General features: G+C 44.1%; 1 non-coding gene and 1 pseudogene across 1 annotated transcript; both read left to right on the top strand.

Moving 5' to 3' along the window:
- The first annotated feature begins 4,427 nt into the window (after positions 1–4,427).
- LOC123634868 lies at positions 4,428–14,719 on the top strand (annotated as a pseudogene).
- LOC123636105 lies at positions 11,382–11,521 on the top strand. The gene has a single exon (XR_006734325.1). It is a non-coding gene; the product is annotated as a U4 spliceosomal RNA (small nuclear RNA).
- Positions 14,720–16,026: the final 1,307 nt, after the last annotated feature.

The raw sequence follows: 16,026 nt of genomic DNA, 5'->3' as shown, positions 1-16,026 counted from the left end.
AGAATGTCCACATTGCCATGTCCTGCACATTCTTTCCCTGTAGGAAAATGTGCACAGGGAGCCAATTTATGATGTGAGGCAGCTTTGAGAGCATGAAAGGAGGGAGCTGGATGGTTTAAATATTTGATGGCATCAGACTCTGATAGCCTTGTGTCTCCAAATCCCCAGTAGGGATAAACCTGCCACTGGCACCTGAGAGACTATACTAGGGGCAATGGGATATACCAACATAAGCTTTTCTGATTCTATTTTTTTAATTATAGCTCATTTCTCAATGGCCCATTTTCATATTGAAGCAGTCCTTTTAAATTTAAATTACCAAAGTAACATAAAATAACAAAAATATTATAAATAAAATGTGAAAATATCCATTCATTCCACCCCAGATAGTTCTATTCCAAAATTTTTAATTCTGTTAACAGATTGATGTGTAGCATTCCTGATATTTTCTACACACACACACACCCAACTTTACAGAAAATGAGTATATCTGTTAGTGGGGTATACACTGTTGATTGTCTACCCAGTACCCCTCCCTTCTCACACTTTATATTAACAGCCCTAATTTTATTTGGATGTCCATCCACTGTAATTGTTTTCTAAGGGAAGATGACCCTCTTGCCAAATTCAGCAATGAATAAAGATTGTCTTGGCTAATCATTTTCTTCCCATTCCATGTGGCATGTGATTACAGCCTTAGCCTTCTGAATTGGGGAATTATAGGAAACATTTTCCCTCCTAATAAAAAGAGTGGAAATGTCCCCCTTCTTCTCTGTGTGTCATGTCTCCATTTAACACCTGGAGCTGCTGCACCCATTTTGACATCATGAAAGGAAATATCTCAACACTGTCAGTTAAGATTTTTTAGTTGTATGTAACAGGAAATCCAAAGAAAGCTGACTTCAACAAAAATGAGATTTTATTGGTTCATGTAACTAAATGGGGGTAGATCTGTGTAGAGCAGCAAGATTTTGCATTGTGATTATGGTTGAGTACTAGCTAATCACCAAACCTGGATATTCTAAAAAGGAATGCAATTGAAATTCTAGAACTGAAAAATATAATACACGAATTTAACACAGTAGATGGGTCTACCAGCAAATTAGACACAGCTAATTCTAGGATTAATGATCTGGAAGACAGTTTCAGTATGAAATATCCAAACTTAAGTATGGAGAGAGGGAAAAGAATGGAAAACATAGATAAGAGAGAAGGCAACATATAGAACATGGTAAAAAGGCCTAAATAATGAAATTAGTGTCTTAGAAAGATATGAGAGAGAGAGCATGAAAAGAAGAAATATTTGAAGAAAGAGTAGTTGAAAATTTTTCCAAAACTGTTGAAAGACATCAAGACACATGCTCAAGAAGTGCTATCAATCCCAAGCAGAATAAATGCAAAAAAAAAACAAAACAAAAAAAACCACCTACATCTAAACACTTCATAAGAAAACTGCTGAAAACCAAAGACAAAGAAAAAATATTAAAATCAATTAGGAAAAAAAGAGACATATTATCTTCAAAGGAACAACATTAACATTAAGACTGACAACTGACTCCTTCATATAAATGATAAAATCCAGAAGATGATGGAAGGACATTTTAAGGTGCTAAAAGAAAATAACAGTTAATCACAAATTCTACATCCAGCAGAAATATCCTTCAAAAATCAAGGCAAAATAAATGTTTTCAGACAATCAAAACCTGAGAAAATTCTTCATCCACAGATCCACACTAAAAGAAATATTGAAGGAAAAATTTTAAATGAAAATAAACCCAAAAGAAGTATGAACATTCAGGGAAAAACAAGAGCAATGGAAAAGGTAAATATATGGGTAAAAATAAATGATCAATAACTGTATATACTATAATGTCATGTAGAGTTTTAAATACATACAGAGGCTGAGCATGGTGGCTCACACTTGTAATCCCAGCACTTTGGGAGGCTGAGGCAGGAGGATTGCTTGAGCCCAGGAGTTCAAAGTTGCAGTGAGCTATGATTGTGCCACTGTACTCTAGCCTGGGCAACAGAGTGAGATGATATTTCTAAAAATAAGTGCATGTAGAATTAAAGCACATCACAAAAATAGAACACAGTGTGGGAGCAAGTAAATTGCATTGTCTAAGCAGTGGTAAAAGAATTAATTTATATTAAACTTAAACAAGTCAACAATGCATGCTGTAAAAACCATGGGAATCATGAAAAAAAGTAACAAAAATATGTTACTGATAAGCTAATATAGGAAAATTTGGAATAATAAAATTAATTTAAAAATTTAAAAGAAAAAAAGAACATAGAACATGTGGGAGAAATAGAATACAAATAGTATGATCTCTTGAAACTCAAATGTATAAATAACTATTTTAAATATAGATGGATGAAATATTCCTATTTAAAAATAAAGATTGTCAGATTGGGCTTTAAAAAGCAACTTTATACTGCTTTTAAAAATCTTACATATAAGGATACAGGTATGTTAAAGTAAAAGGTTGTTTTTAAAAAATACTATACAAACGGTAACTAAAAGAAAATTAGGCTGGGCATGGTGGCTCATGCCTGTAATCTTAGCACTTTGGGAGGCTGAGATGGGAGGATCACTTGAGGCCAGGAGTTCAAGACCAGCCTGAGCAACATAGCGAGACCTCATCTATACAAAAAAGAAAAAAAAATTAGCCAGGTCTGTTGGCACACACCTGTAATCCCAGCTACTTGAGGGGTTGAGGTGGGAGAATTACTTGAGCCCAGGAGTTTGAGGTTGTTGTGAGCTATGATGATGCTGCTGCATTCTGCACTCTAGCACCCTAGTCTGGGTAACAGAGACCCTGTCTCTAAAAAAAATAAAAATAAAAAAGAAAAGAAAAAGAAAATCAGTGTATCTAAACCAACATTATATAAATTAGACTTAAGGCAAGAAAAATTACTAGATATTGCATAATGAATAAAGTGTCAATAAACCAGAAAGTTGCAACAATTCTAAATTTACTCTTTTTATTTTTCTTTTTGTTTTTGTATTTTATTTCATTTTTTTCTTTTTTTCTTTTCTTTTCTTTTTTTTCTTTTTTATTTTACCCCCTGATAACTGCACAGTATCTAAATTTACATATACCTAATAACATAGTCTCAAAGCATGTAAAAGTACTTCATACATACACACCTTAATGTCTGCAGTTTACAGAGCAATAAACTAAGAGCACTGGGCATCCAGGTAAAGGGAATTTGTGCAAAGGAAAGAATATAGATGGCAGAGGGCATCCAGGGATATTAGTATAGAATAAGAGTATTGGTTAGTATAATTAACTGCTAACTGCTGCAACAGACAAACCCCGAAATTTCTGTGACTTAATACAACAAATTTATTTCTAGCTTTCATTACACGTCCAATGTGAATTGGTGGGGACTCTGCTCCATCACAGTCCTCAGGGAAAGAGACTGACCGAGGCTTTGCCATCCTGAACTGGTACCATCAAGAACATGTGATGGGGAAGAAGGGATGGACAAGACACAGGAATTCTTAATTACCTCACCCCAGAAGTGAGCCAAGTCACTTCTGCTCACAGATCTTCAGCTAGATCCAGTCACATGGTCACATCCTAATTGCAAGGAGGATGGGAGTTGTAGTGTGCACATGAAATATGTGTTGGGCATTTGCTCTCTGTCACAGGAATTCCCCACATCCTCAGAGGAAAATATATTCTTTCCTAGTGTATGCAATTACTTTAAAATTATGTTTAGCTTGGGTGCTGTGGCTCATGCCTGTAATCCCAGGACTTTGGGAGGCTGAGGCAGGAGGATTGCTTGAGACCAGGAGTTTGAGATCAGCCTAAGAAACATAGCAAGACCCCATCTCTACAAAAAGTAGAAAAAGTAGCTGGGTGAGGTGATGCACACCTGTAGTCCCAGCTACTCAGGAGGCTGAGGCAGGAGGATCTCTTGAGCCCAGGAGTTTGAGTCTGCAGTGAGCTATGATCTTGCCACTGCACTCTAGCCTGGGCAACGGAGTGAGACCCTGTCTCAAAAAAAATTGTGTTAAGAAAAAGGATTTTTTTCTACCTTACTGGTAGTTTCTCAATTGTTCTTCCTTTAAACTAGCATCTATCCTTCCTCTCCCTCTCTCTCTCTCTCTCTCTCTCTCTCTCTCTCTCTCTCTCTCTCTCTCTCTCTCTCTCTCTCTCCCCCTCTCTCTCTCTCCTTCACACCCTTCTTCTTTCCTTCTCTCCCACTATAGCATCTTCCCTTAGCTGGTTCAAAACTCCTAGGAGAGGTCCCACAGTGATCCAGGGTTAAGAGAAAAAACTGTATCCTTTCACACAATGTGGTTCAGACCATAGACCATACACAGCAGGTCAGATGCAGCCCCTTCCTTAGCCTTCACCCAAACATTTGTTGGTATGTTAACAAGGCCAGTAAGGAGGAGGCTCCTTGGTTCCATGGAAGAAGAACTGTGGTGAGACAGGAAGCCCAAACAATGAGTTAGGATCTTCACTCTAAGGTGAGGGCATTTATTTTGGTTTGGATCCCTCTAAGAAGAGAAATGGAGTTAACACATGTCCCCTCACAATAGGAGAGTGGATTCTGGTTGGGGACAATACCAAAAATATTTCAACTAAAAGGGACCTCAGAGTTCCACTAGTCCAGGTTCCCATTGTACAGATGAAAAAACTGAGGCCCGTGGAGGGGAAAGGACTGAGTTCAAGAGAAAACTATTGCAAAGCTGATACTAGAACCTAGGCCTCCCTTTTAACTAACTCAGATTCAAGTGATTTGGGGCCTTAATTATATCTGCAGAATCCTTTACCTTTGCCATATTCTATTGGCTAGGAGCAAGTCACAGGTCCTGCCCACACTCGGACTGCGGGATGTAGATGGGCATGAACACCAGGGAATGAGAATCCCAGGGCCTCCTCAAGGGTCTGTCTGCCACAGACAGAACTGTCCAAACCAGGGCAGAGTGAGGGCTGAAGCAGCATAAGTGGCAGCTGCAGCTTGGGCAGAGGGGCATGAGTTGAGGCAGGAGCGGATGGGCTGGTGGGCAAGTGAGAGGGGGAGGGACAGTGACTACCACACGGTGAACCAGTCCCGCTATTCAGCCCTAGCAGTGGAGGCAATGGCACTGGCAGTGGGGGTAGCACAGGTGACTACATGGCCGAGGAGGATTACTGGGACCAGGACCTGTTGTTGGACCCAGTCTAGGACCCAGCAGCTCAAGACCTGCACAGCTTGGGGCAACTCCCACCTGTGGAGGGTGGCATGCAGATCAGGAACATCAGCCAGGACTTTTGAGACAGGCTCAAGCTCATGTTCCTCCTAAAGATCATTTCAGGGCAGTGGCACCTAAGCCAGAGCAGGGGATGATGAGAGTGCACAAAATCAACACTGTGAACAAAGCACTGGACTTTATCACCAGCAAAGGGGTCAAGCTGGTCTCCACTGGGGTAGAAAAGATTGTGGACGGCAGCACAAGGATGACACTGGCCATGATCTGGACCATCCTCCTCCGGTTCACCATCCAGGACATCTCTATGGAAGAGACCTCTGGCAAGGAAAGGCTCTTTTTCTGGTGCCAGAGAAAGATGGTCCCATATAGGAATGTCAACATGCAGAACTTCCACATCAGCAGGAAAGACAGTATTGCCTTGAGTGTTCTGATCCACTGGCACATACTGGAGCTAATTAGGTATGACAAGCTGAGAAAGGATAACCCAGTCAGCAGTCTGAGCAATGCCATTGAGGTGGCCAAGAAATATCTCCAAGATGCTGGACATTGTGAACCCAGCCTGGCCCGACAGGAAGGCCGTGATGACCTACATGTTCAGCTTCTGCCATGCCTTTTCAGGAGCACAGAAGGCTGAGACTGTTCCCAACCAGATCTGGAAGGTGCCGGCTGTCAACCAGGAGAATGAACACCCGGTGGAAGATTACGAGAGGCTGGTCAGTGATCTCCTTCAGTGGATCTGGTGCACCATCCCTTGGCTGGAGGGCCACATGCCCCGAAGGACCATCCAGGAGATACAGCAGAAGCTGGAGGACTTAGATGACCACCAGTGTGTCCCCAAGACAGCCAAGGTGCAGGAGAAGTACCAGCTGCAGACCAAGGTGCACCTCAACAGCCAGCCCACTTTCATGCCCTGAAAAGGCAAAATGATATCAGACATGACCAACAGCTGGCAGCATCTGGAGCAGGCTGAGAAGGGCCATGAGGGGCTTCCGAATGAGATCCACAGGCTGGAGTGGTTCATCACCTGACAGAGAGTTCTGGCAGAAGCCTCCATTCGGGAGGCCTGAACCCGTGGGAGGGAAGACATGCCGAAGCACCGGGACTGTGCCACCCTGTCGGGTGTCAAAGCTCTTATCTACAAGCACGAGGCCTTCAAGAGTGACCTGACCACACACCAGGACTGCAGGCAGCAGATCAAGGCTCTGAGAGTGGAAAAAACTCAAACTGTTTTTCCCCTGCTCTCACACAACCCAGAAGACTTTGGTGACCAAATGTGTGTGGGTTTGTCCCCACCCACCCAGTAAGCAAGCAGTTCTGCAGTGGACACCAGCTGGGTGTCCTCTAATTCTTTTTTTTTTCTTTTTCTTTTTCTTTATTTATTTTTAAATTATTTTAATATGAAAGGGTGGAGGGTTATGAAGAGGGGTGCTCAGTTGCCTTGTTTGTTTTTGTTGAGACAGAGTCTCACTCTGTCATCCTGGGTAGAGTGCAGTGTCTCATTGTAGTTCACTGCAACCTCCAACTCCTGGGCTCTAAGTGATCCTTCTGACTCAGCCTCCCAGGTAGCTGGGACTACAGGCACTCACCAGGCTAGTCTCAAACTCCTGAGCTCAAGCAATCCTCCCACCTCAGCCTTCCAGTGTGCTAGGATTATAGGAGTGAGCCATTCTGCCTAGCCTGAGTGTCCTCTAATTCAATTCAATTCAATTCAACTCAATTCACTATTTACCTGTAGATAGATAGCATCAGATCCCATAGGGTTGGGGCTCAGTCCCCAAGACTGCCCCACTTCAGATGCCCATCACAAGCCCCAGGTTATTTTACCTGTGCTTCTAACCAACTGGCTATAAATTGGGGTTCCCACAACCTCCTTGGGTTCCATTAATTTGCTAGGGTGGCTCACAGAACTCAGGGAAACACTTTATTTGTAATTATTGGATTATTATAAAGGATATTACAAAGGATATAGATGCATAGGGCCAGGTATGGGAAAAGGGGTGTGGAGCTTCCTCTCTGGCCATGCCACCCTCCAGGAACCTTCATGAGTACAGCTATCTGGACAAACCCTGTCCTCTGAATTTTTATGGAGGCTTTATTACATAGGCAACTTTTTTTTTTTTTGAGACAGAGTCTCGCTCTGTTGCCCGGCTAGAGTGAGTGTCATGGCATCAGCCTAGCTCACAGCAACCTCAAACTCCTGGGCTTAAGCGATCCTACTGCCTCAGCCTCCTGAGTAGCTGGGACTACAGGCATGTGCCACCATGCCCGGCTAATTTTTTCTATATATATTTTTAGTTGTCCAGATAATTTCTTTCTATTTTTAGTAGAGACGGGGGTCTTGCTCTTGCTCAGGCTGGTCTCGAACTCCTGACCTCGAGCGATCCACCTGCCTCGGCCTCCCAGAGTGCTAGGATTACAGACGTGAGCCACCACGCCCGGCCTACATAGGCAACTATTGTCCATTGGTGATCAACTTAACTTTCAGCTTCTCGTCCCTCCCCAGAGGTTAGGGGGTGGGGCTGAAAGTCCCAACCCTGTAATCATGCCTTGGTTTTTCTGGTGATCAGCCCCCATCCTGAAGCTACCTAGGGGCTTCCAGCCATCAATCAATTTACCAGCATACAAAGACACATCACTTTGGAGATTCTAAGGATTTTAGTTGTTGTATGCTCGGAACCAGGGTGGAAGACCAAACATATATTTCATAATATTAATATCACAGAGGCCCCTGCCAAGGAACTCAACGAGCTGGATTACTGTAATTCCCATAATGTCAATACCTGGTACCAGAAGAACTGTGACCAGTGGGACACCCTTGGCTCTCTGCCCACAGTCTCAGGGAAGCAGCTGGAGAGGAATAGATCAAGCAGCCTCCTTCAACACCTGGATGGAGCGTGCCAATGAGGACCTCCAGGACATTTCATCATCCACATGATCGAGAAGCTCGAGGGCTTGATCTCAGGCCACCACCAGTTCAAGTCGACCCTGCCCGATGAAGCAGGAGGCTATCCTGGCCAGCCACAAGGAGGCCCAGAGCACTGCAGAGAGCAACCATATCAAGTGTCAGGTGGGAACCCCTACACCACCACCACCTCCCGGATCACCGTCTCCAGGTGGGAGAAAGTACAGCAGCTGGTGCCGAAGCAGGACCACGCCCCCCTGGAGTGCATCAGCGGTGACTGAAGTTTGGAAGATGGGTGCCTGAGAGATTGGGGCACCCTTGGGTGGGCAGTTAGCGGAAGTGACAGTAGACACACAAGTGGAAATTCTAGTAGATGCATGAAGAACATAGCAGGCATGGTCTCATCTCCAGGATATTGGACTTGCTGTTCCCTCTGCCTGGAACGCTCTTCCTCCAAATGTCTGCATGGTTTCCCTCCTCTTTCCCTTCAGCCCACCCTCACAACCAGGTCTTTCCTGCCCACCCAGCCTCCCTCTCCCCCATCCTGCTTTGCTTTTCTCCATAGCACTTGTCATCTGACTGCTTTGTTGTGTTTGATTGATTGACTGATTGATAGACCTCCTAATAGGAAGACTGGATAGAAAATTGTATTCAGAGGCATTTTAATGTTGTGTTCGAGTGTTTAGAAAAAAACAGCCAAGAAAGATATAGAAAACAAACCAAATGGGGGGAAAAGGGAATTATTAGCTCCAGGAAAAAGAAAAATTGTACAGGAAAGGAGGTATCATCACAGTTCACTACTTGGTTCAAGGGTGAAAAATATTATAGAATGTAATGTATTCACTAGTGATTTAGCCTAAGAAATGATACAACCACATTGGGGCAATGAAAGAGGAGAACTGGGAGGGGATTATACATCAGGATATCTACCAATTTCAGTTGTTCTGGGAGATACCTTTCCTGGATGTCCTCCTGCTTCTGTGGGGATGGATGGCTCTTTGGACTTGCTGCACAACTGAACTTTTTGCTATGTTAGATTTCCCTTTTATTGGATTCCAAATTTGTCTTCACCTTTTTAACTTTTTTTTCTTTTTTTAGAGATAGGGTCTCACTATGTTGCCCAGGTTGGTCTCAAATTCCTGGGTTCAAGCCATCCTCCCACCTCGGCCTCCCAAAGTGCTGGGATTACAGGTGTGAGTCACCACGTCTGGCCCTAAAAAAAATTTTTTTTTTAATTAAAAAAAAGAATTTTGGAGGCAATTCTTCCTTGCCTTCTGGCTTCCAGGGCCATTCTAATTCCAAATCCTTGCTGTACAACTTCTTTTTCTCTAAAAGTTTTTTGGATCTTCTCTTTGTTTTTAATGTCCTAAAATTTCATAATGATGACTCCTGTGTGGATCTTGTTTTCATTCATTTCTCACTTGAGGAGCTACTGCAATCCAGAAAGTCATGTCCTGGGAAACTTTTTTGTATGAGTTCTTTGGTAATTTCTCCTTTCCGTGTTTTCTATTCTTTCTTTGTAGAATTTGTGTTAGTCAGATATTGAACTCCAGGACTGATCCTCTAATTTTCCCATTTTTCTTCCAAATTCCATCTTTGGGATTTTCTTCTACTTCCTGGAAGATTCTTGGACTTTATTTTCCAAATATTTTATTAAAATTTTAAATTTAGGCTCCATTGTTTTTAATTTCCAAAAGCACATTCTTGCTTTCTGATCAACCCTTCCCCCCACTTATAGAGCATCCTGCTCTTGTTTCATGAATACAAAATCTCTGGGGTATTAGATGAAAGTATTTGTCTGTTTTATTTGGCTAGCGCATTACTTCTGTTTCCTCTGATCTACTCTTTCACTCTTGCTCTTCCTTCCCCCCTTTTTCTTTTCTTTATTTCTTTTTTAGTTTGCTTATTTTTATCTCTGCCTTTCATTCAAGGGGCTTTCACTAAATATTTGGGAATCATTGACTGGTTATTAATGTATAGAGTGAGGCGATAGAAAGCTGATTGAAAGATCTGAATGCAAGGGGCATGTTTGCTCACTCATGTGTTTTGCTCTGGGTTGATCCGGCAGTACTCCGGCTTTCCACAATGTGTAGGACTTTCCCCCAAGGACCTTCATGTCAGCATGTTCAGGACTTTTTTCAAGGGTCTTTTTCTCCAGAGGAGTCACTTGGACTTCTGCCTGAAAGGTTGACTTTAAAAAAAATGTTTCTTTGTTTGCTACTTTTAGAGACAAGGTCTTGCTCTGTCACCCTGCGCTGGCTACAGCGCAGGAGTCCAGTCATAGCTCACTGCAGGCTCAAGCTCCTGGGCTCAAACAATCCTCCTGCCTCAGCCTCCCAAAGTGCTGGGACTACAGCTGTGAGCCACTGCATATGGCTAAAATTTGTTTTTTAGTTTTAATTTTTAAAAATGTTTTTAGAGATGGAGTCTTGCTATGTTGCCCAGGCTGGACTCAACCTCCACATGCCACTGTGCCCTGTTCCTGGAAGGTTGTCTTATAACTGTCGGCTTTCTTGGGGCGAAGTGATGTAAAGAGACAGTCTTCTTTTTTTTTTTTTTTGAGACAGAGTCTCACTCTGTTGCCTGGGCTAGAGTGAGTGCCGTGGCATCAGCCTAGCTCACAGCAACCTCAAACTCCTGGGCTTAAGCGATCCTTCTGCCTCAGCCTCCCAAGTAGCTGGGACTACAGGCATGCGCCACCATGCCCAGCTAATTTTTCTATATGTGTTTTTAGCTCTCCAAATCATTTCTTTCTATTTTTAGTAGAGACAGGGTCTCACTCTTGCTCAGGCTGGTCTCGAACTCCTGAGCTCAATCCACCCGCCTCGGCCTCCCAGAGTGCTAGGATTACAGGCATGAGCCACCGCGCCCGGCCAAGAGGCAGTCTTCTTGCTACTCATGTGTCCAGATCCTCCTGGATTTCAACACAGTCCTTCACCTCACCCTCTGCTGCTGCCTGCAGCTCCCGTGTCTGGAGAGTCCCTTGCTCCACTCTTCCACAGAATATATCTGTCATCTCCTGCCATGGTGGGGAAGAGGGGCTCTCTCAGCACAGTCCTAGTTCTGTAAGGAAGAATAGGAGCAGAGACTGGGCAGATGTGGGGGACACTCTTGGCTGTTTAGCCCACCCCCTTCCTCCCTGCTTTGCTCACCTCCTCTGAATGGCCTTGGCAAGCACTTGGCTTAGACAAGAGTATATGACAGAAGTAAAGGCAAGTCTGTCACGAGCTTTAGAAGAGCTTTTTACTCTTTAAAAGGATTATAAGCTTTGCACAGTGGCAGTAATGTGGCCAATGAGGTTTATCTGAGGTGCGATTATCACTAATTGAAAACTTTTCCCAATACCCTGCCATGATGACTTGCAGTATAGTTGGTATTGGCAATTTTTATGGTCCCTACTGGGACTGAAAAAAGAAAAAAAGGATTATAGCTGGGTGTGGTGGCTCATGCCTGTAGTCCCAGCAACTCAGAAGATTTAGGTGGGAGGATCACTTGAGGCCAGGACTTCAAGACAATCTGGGCAACATAGCGAGACCCTATCTCTAAAAAAATTTTTTTAATTAGCAGAGTGTGGTGGCATGCATCTGTAGTCCCAGATGCTCAGGAAGCTGAGACAAGAGGATTCCTTGAGTCCAGGAATTCAAGGCTGCAGTGATCTATGATTGCACCACTGCACTCCAGCCTCAGTGACAGAGCAAGACCCTGTCTCTAAAAAATAAAATAAAATAAAATACAAAGGATTATAAAACAGGGCCCTTCCCTCTTCTGCATCCAGATATTGTCTTGTGGGAATGGGATGCTTGGAGCAGCTTCCATACTTTTCAACCATAAACATAAGGCAAAAAGAAAACAATCACAGAGAAGATGATCTGGTGCCACAATGTCTTTGAAACACTGGATTAACCACCCCTAGAACCAACCTGCTTAAAGACTCCTTAATATGTGGGGTAAAAAACACATTATACTTTATGCCCTAAAATATGGTGTGAGGCCCAGTAGATCCACATCACATGGAGTTTTGTTAGAAATGCGGACTGTCAGATCTCACCCCAGACCCACTGAATCGCAATCTGTATTTTAACAAGATCCCCAAGGGAGTGACACACTCATTAAAGTTTGAGAAACACTTCTTTAAGCCGTGTTTGGCAATTTTCCTTCTTGTGTGCAGGTGAACACATTTTAATTGATAGAGTGGGTGTGGCAGACACCTTTGATGCCATGTGCCACATTCTCCTGGCCCACCGTGACTTCAGGAACAGTTTCTGTGGTAGGCAGAATTCTAGAGATGTCCCCCTCAAGCTTCCTGTTCTTTCGCTATTCAATCAAACACTAATCTAGTTACTGCTGTGAATGGATTTTGTGGATAGAATTAAGTTTACTTGACTTTAAACTGGGAAGTTACCCTGGATTGGATTATCCAACTGGGCCTAATGTATCACAGGTGCTCTTAAAAGCAGAGGAGGCAGGTAGGAGAGAAGAGGCAGCAGGGGAGGTCAGAGAGAGTCGACGTGTGAGGAGGGCAAGACCTGATGTTGCTGGCTTTGAAGATGGAAGAAGGGATCCACAGGCCAAGAAGTGCAGGCAGCTTGCAGCTGGGAAAGACCCCCCAACTGACAGCCAGCAAGCAAATGGGGACCTCGGCCCTACAATTGCATGGAACTGAATTCTGCCAATGCACTGGGATGTGAATTTATTCCTAGAGCCTCCCTAGGAGCATAACCCTGCCAATGTAACCAGCTCCATGAACAAATTTCAGTAACGCCTACATAATTTTTGTAATCCTCTCCCTTAACTAACCATTTGAACTTTTGCGTTTTTTTCCCCAGAAATGATGGATTTTCTGCAAGACAAAGGAGTTAAGATTCTGAAGAACCCAGGGCAGACTTCCTGATGCCAGGACTCATCATCCCTGCCCCAAGACACACGATCCCTCCTTAAAAAGCCCATGATTGGCCGGGTGCAGTGACTCACACCTGTAATCCTAGCACTCTGGGAGGCCAAGGCAGGAGGATCACTTGAGCTTAGAAGTTTGAGACCAGCCTGAGTAAGATTCAGAGCTTGTCTCTACTAAAAATAGAAAAAATTAGTCGAGCATGGAGGTGCGCCTGTAGTCCCAACTACTTGGGAGGCTGAGGCAGAAGGATCGCTTGAGCCCAGGAGTTTGAGGTTGCAGCGGGCTATGATAACACCACTGCACTCTAGCCCGGGTAACAGAGCGAGACTCTGTCTCAAAATAAATAAATAGATAAAAATAAATGAATAAATAAAAAGCCCTTGATCTCCATTACTTGGACAGGCAGATTTGAGGCAGCTTCTCCTGTTCTCCTGACAAGACGTCTGTCATTTTAAAAATTCCTTTCTTTCTTGGCAATCCTCATTACCTCAATAATTGGATCTTTGTGCAATGAGCAACTGGACTTAAACCAAAAATCCCCTTGCTGTTTTGATAACACCATCTTAATTTTGGCCATGTGAGACTCTAAGCAGAGAACCCACTAAGCCACACTATGCCTGGTCTTCTCACGTAAAGAAACTGTGAGATAGTAAATTTTGTGCTGTCTTAAATGCTAAATTTGTAGCAATTTTTTATGACAGCTTAGAAAATGAATACAGTTGCGTGTAAGCTTAGACTCGCCTTGCCCTGGCAGCATCCCACTTCAGACATCCAATGTGTCTGTCTTTATACCTGCCTCAAAACCTTCTCTGGTGTCATGAGTCCTGCTTTGCAGAAGGAGACCCGAAGTACCAGGAAGTTAACACCCTGGGGAAATGCTCAGCCAGTGAGGGAGGAGAGCCAGTAGACAGCTGCATCAGCCTCACACCTTCCAATTCTGGGAGGCATTTGCGTACTTCTCGAAAGGTCTGGTGGCATTAAGGCCCCATTTTCCATAGCAGCACCCTTAGTTTGGCTTTTCTTTCGTTCTTGTCTCCTCTTCAATTCTTCACTTTCACTTCCTGAGATCACCTCCCAAATGACTTCCCTGCTCCCGAGTCCTTGTCAGTCTCTCCGTGAGACTGGCAGGCAACCAGCAGTCTGCTCCATCAGCTCCTCTTGCTTAGACTAGAAGAGTAACTTACCAGAAGGGTAGTCCAGTGTCTCACACTGCAACTGGCCTCAAGGAAACTGAAATCAGGACTTCAGTACCACTAAGGTTCTCTCTGTCCCTTATCCTTTCTCTCCAATGGCATTCCCTTTAGAGAGGGTTAAATCTATCCCCCATACGGGAGAGAAAAATCCCAGAGAAGGAGTGTAATTGATGGCTCTTGGTTTAATGCCCATGAGTGGTACAACAGGAGATGCAGCGTGATCACTGGTTCATCGAGGGTCAGAGTTCTAGCCCTGGAACAAACCATCATGACTGGATGGCAGTGTCAAGGACTCCAGGCATGGCCTATGGGGGCTACCACTGTGTTTCAGGGTATTCCCAGAAATAGCAGAATGATTGGGAGTTGGGAAAACCTTTCCATTAGTTATCCAGAACTATCACCACTCACTCCTCATTCTCTTACTTCTTTAATGATCTTTCTCAGTTTCCTTCATAGGCTCTCTCCTTCCTCCAGCCAACCTGAACGTGCTGGTGTTCCTGAGAGTTTCGTCCTAATCTTTTTCTTCTCACTCCTCCTCACTCCCAGAGTCATCTCATTCCTTGGTAGACATTATGATATTCTCCCCAACATTTGATCCACTCCAAAAATGTAATCTAATCTAGTCAGGGTAATTCTATCCCCCATAGTAGCAGTTTGTTTGGGATGAATAAACCTAAACCCCATTAGACCACTGAGATTCAAGAGTTTGCTTAGGCCGGGCATGGTGGCTCATGCCTGTAATCCCACCATCTTGGGAGGCTGAGGCAGGAGGATCCCTTGAGCCCAGATGTTGGAGGCTGCAGTGAGCTATGATCATGCCAGTGCACTCTAGCCTGAGACCTTGTCTCAAAAAAAAAAAATCGATCTTAATATTGCCTGTTGGGTTGTGATATGCTTGAAGTCAGTGGCGGGGACAGCAGAGCAGTGAGATGGAAACACCTCAGGTTCCCAATGACACTGTTGGACCAGGGAATCTACCCATTCTGCCCCACCACTGAACTTCCTGTTTTGTCAGTTGATACATTGCCATATTACTTAAGCCAAGTTGTATCAGGTATCTGCAACTTGGAACTGAAAGCATTTTATTAATACTTCATTCACACTTACCACCATAAATTCTCTCAAACTCACCCTCCTGGACTTCAGACATATTGACGTTCCCCAAACTTGCTGTTCCTCTTTCTGGGTTCCCTTAATTCATTTACTTAAGAAATAAGAATTGAGTGCCTACTATTATACCAAGTTCTGCCTTAGACATTGCAGATACAGCAGCCAGTGGAAAAAGTTTCTGTCATCATGGACCAGTAAAGGAAGCAGACTATTAACAAAACTATTTTCTGAATAAATGAAGTAATAAGTAATGCAGTGTAGGAACTTGATGAACACTGAGTGGAAAACTTACTGCCTATAAACTACCACCCCAGAGTCTGGTGGTATTCACGCCACAAATGGCTGTAGGAGCTGAGCGTCAGATCCTGTTCTGGCAGCTCTTGGTATCTGGAAAGGTAAGACAGACGGGGACCTGCCCTCTGGGGCTCCCAGAAGAAGGGCGGGCATGTGCTGGCGGCTTAGTCTGCAGGCCCTGTGCAAAGCGCTTTTCGGAACCATCGCATTTATCCTCACGGACTCTAGGAGGTTCTCCAAGGAGAGGCCGCTGGGGACAACAGGCCTGAGCCCAGGCAGCCTGGACAGTGCAAAGAACTCGGGAGAGCCAGTCCTGCCCCCTGGCTTTCAGGCCTGTCCGTGTGACCTTGCGCAAGTCATGGCTCCCTGCACCCGCAAGGCCCTTGCCGGGGTCTGTCGGGTCTGACTCCTCGGGCTC

Source organism: Lemur catta, chromosome 3 (assembly GCF_020740605.2).
Source record: "Lemur catta isolate mLemCat1 chromosome 3, mLemCat1.pri, whole genome shotgun sequence".
Lineage (NCBI taxonomy): Eukaryota > Metazoa > Chordata > Mammalia > Primates > Lemuridae > Lemur > Lemur catta.
Note: the sequence above shows the minus strand (reverse complement) of the source record. Positions and strands in the feature narration are given on the sequence as shown.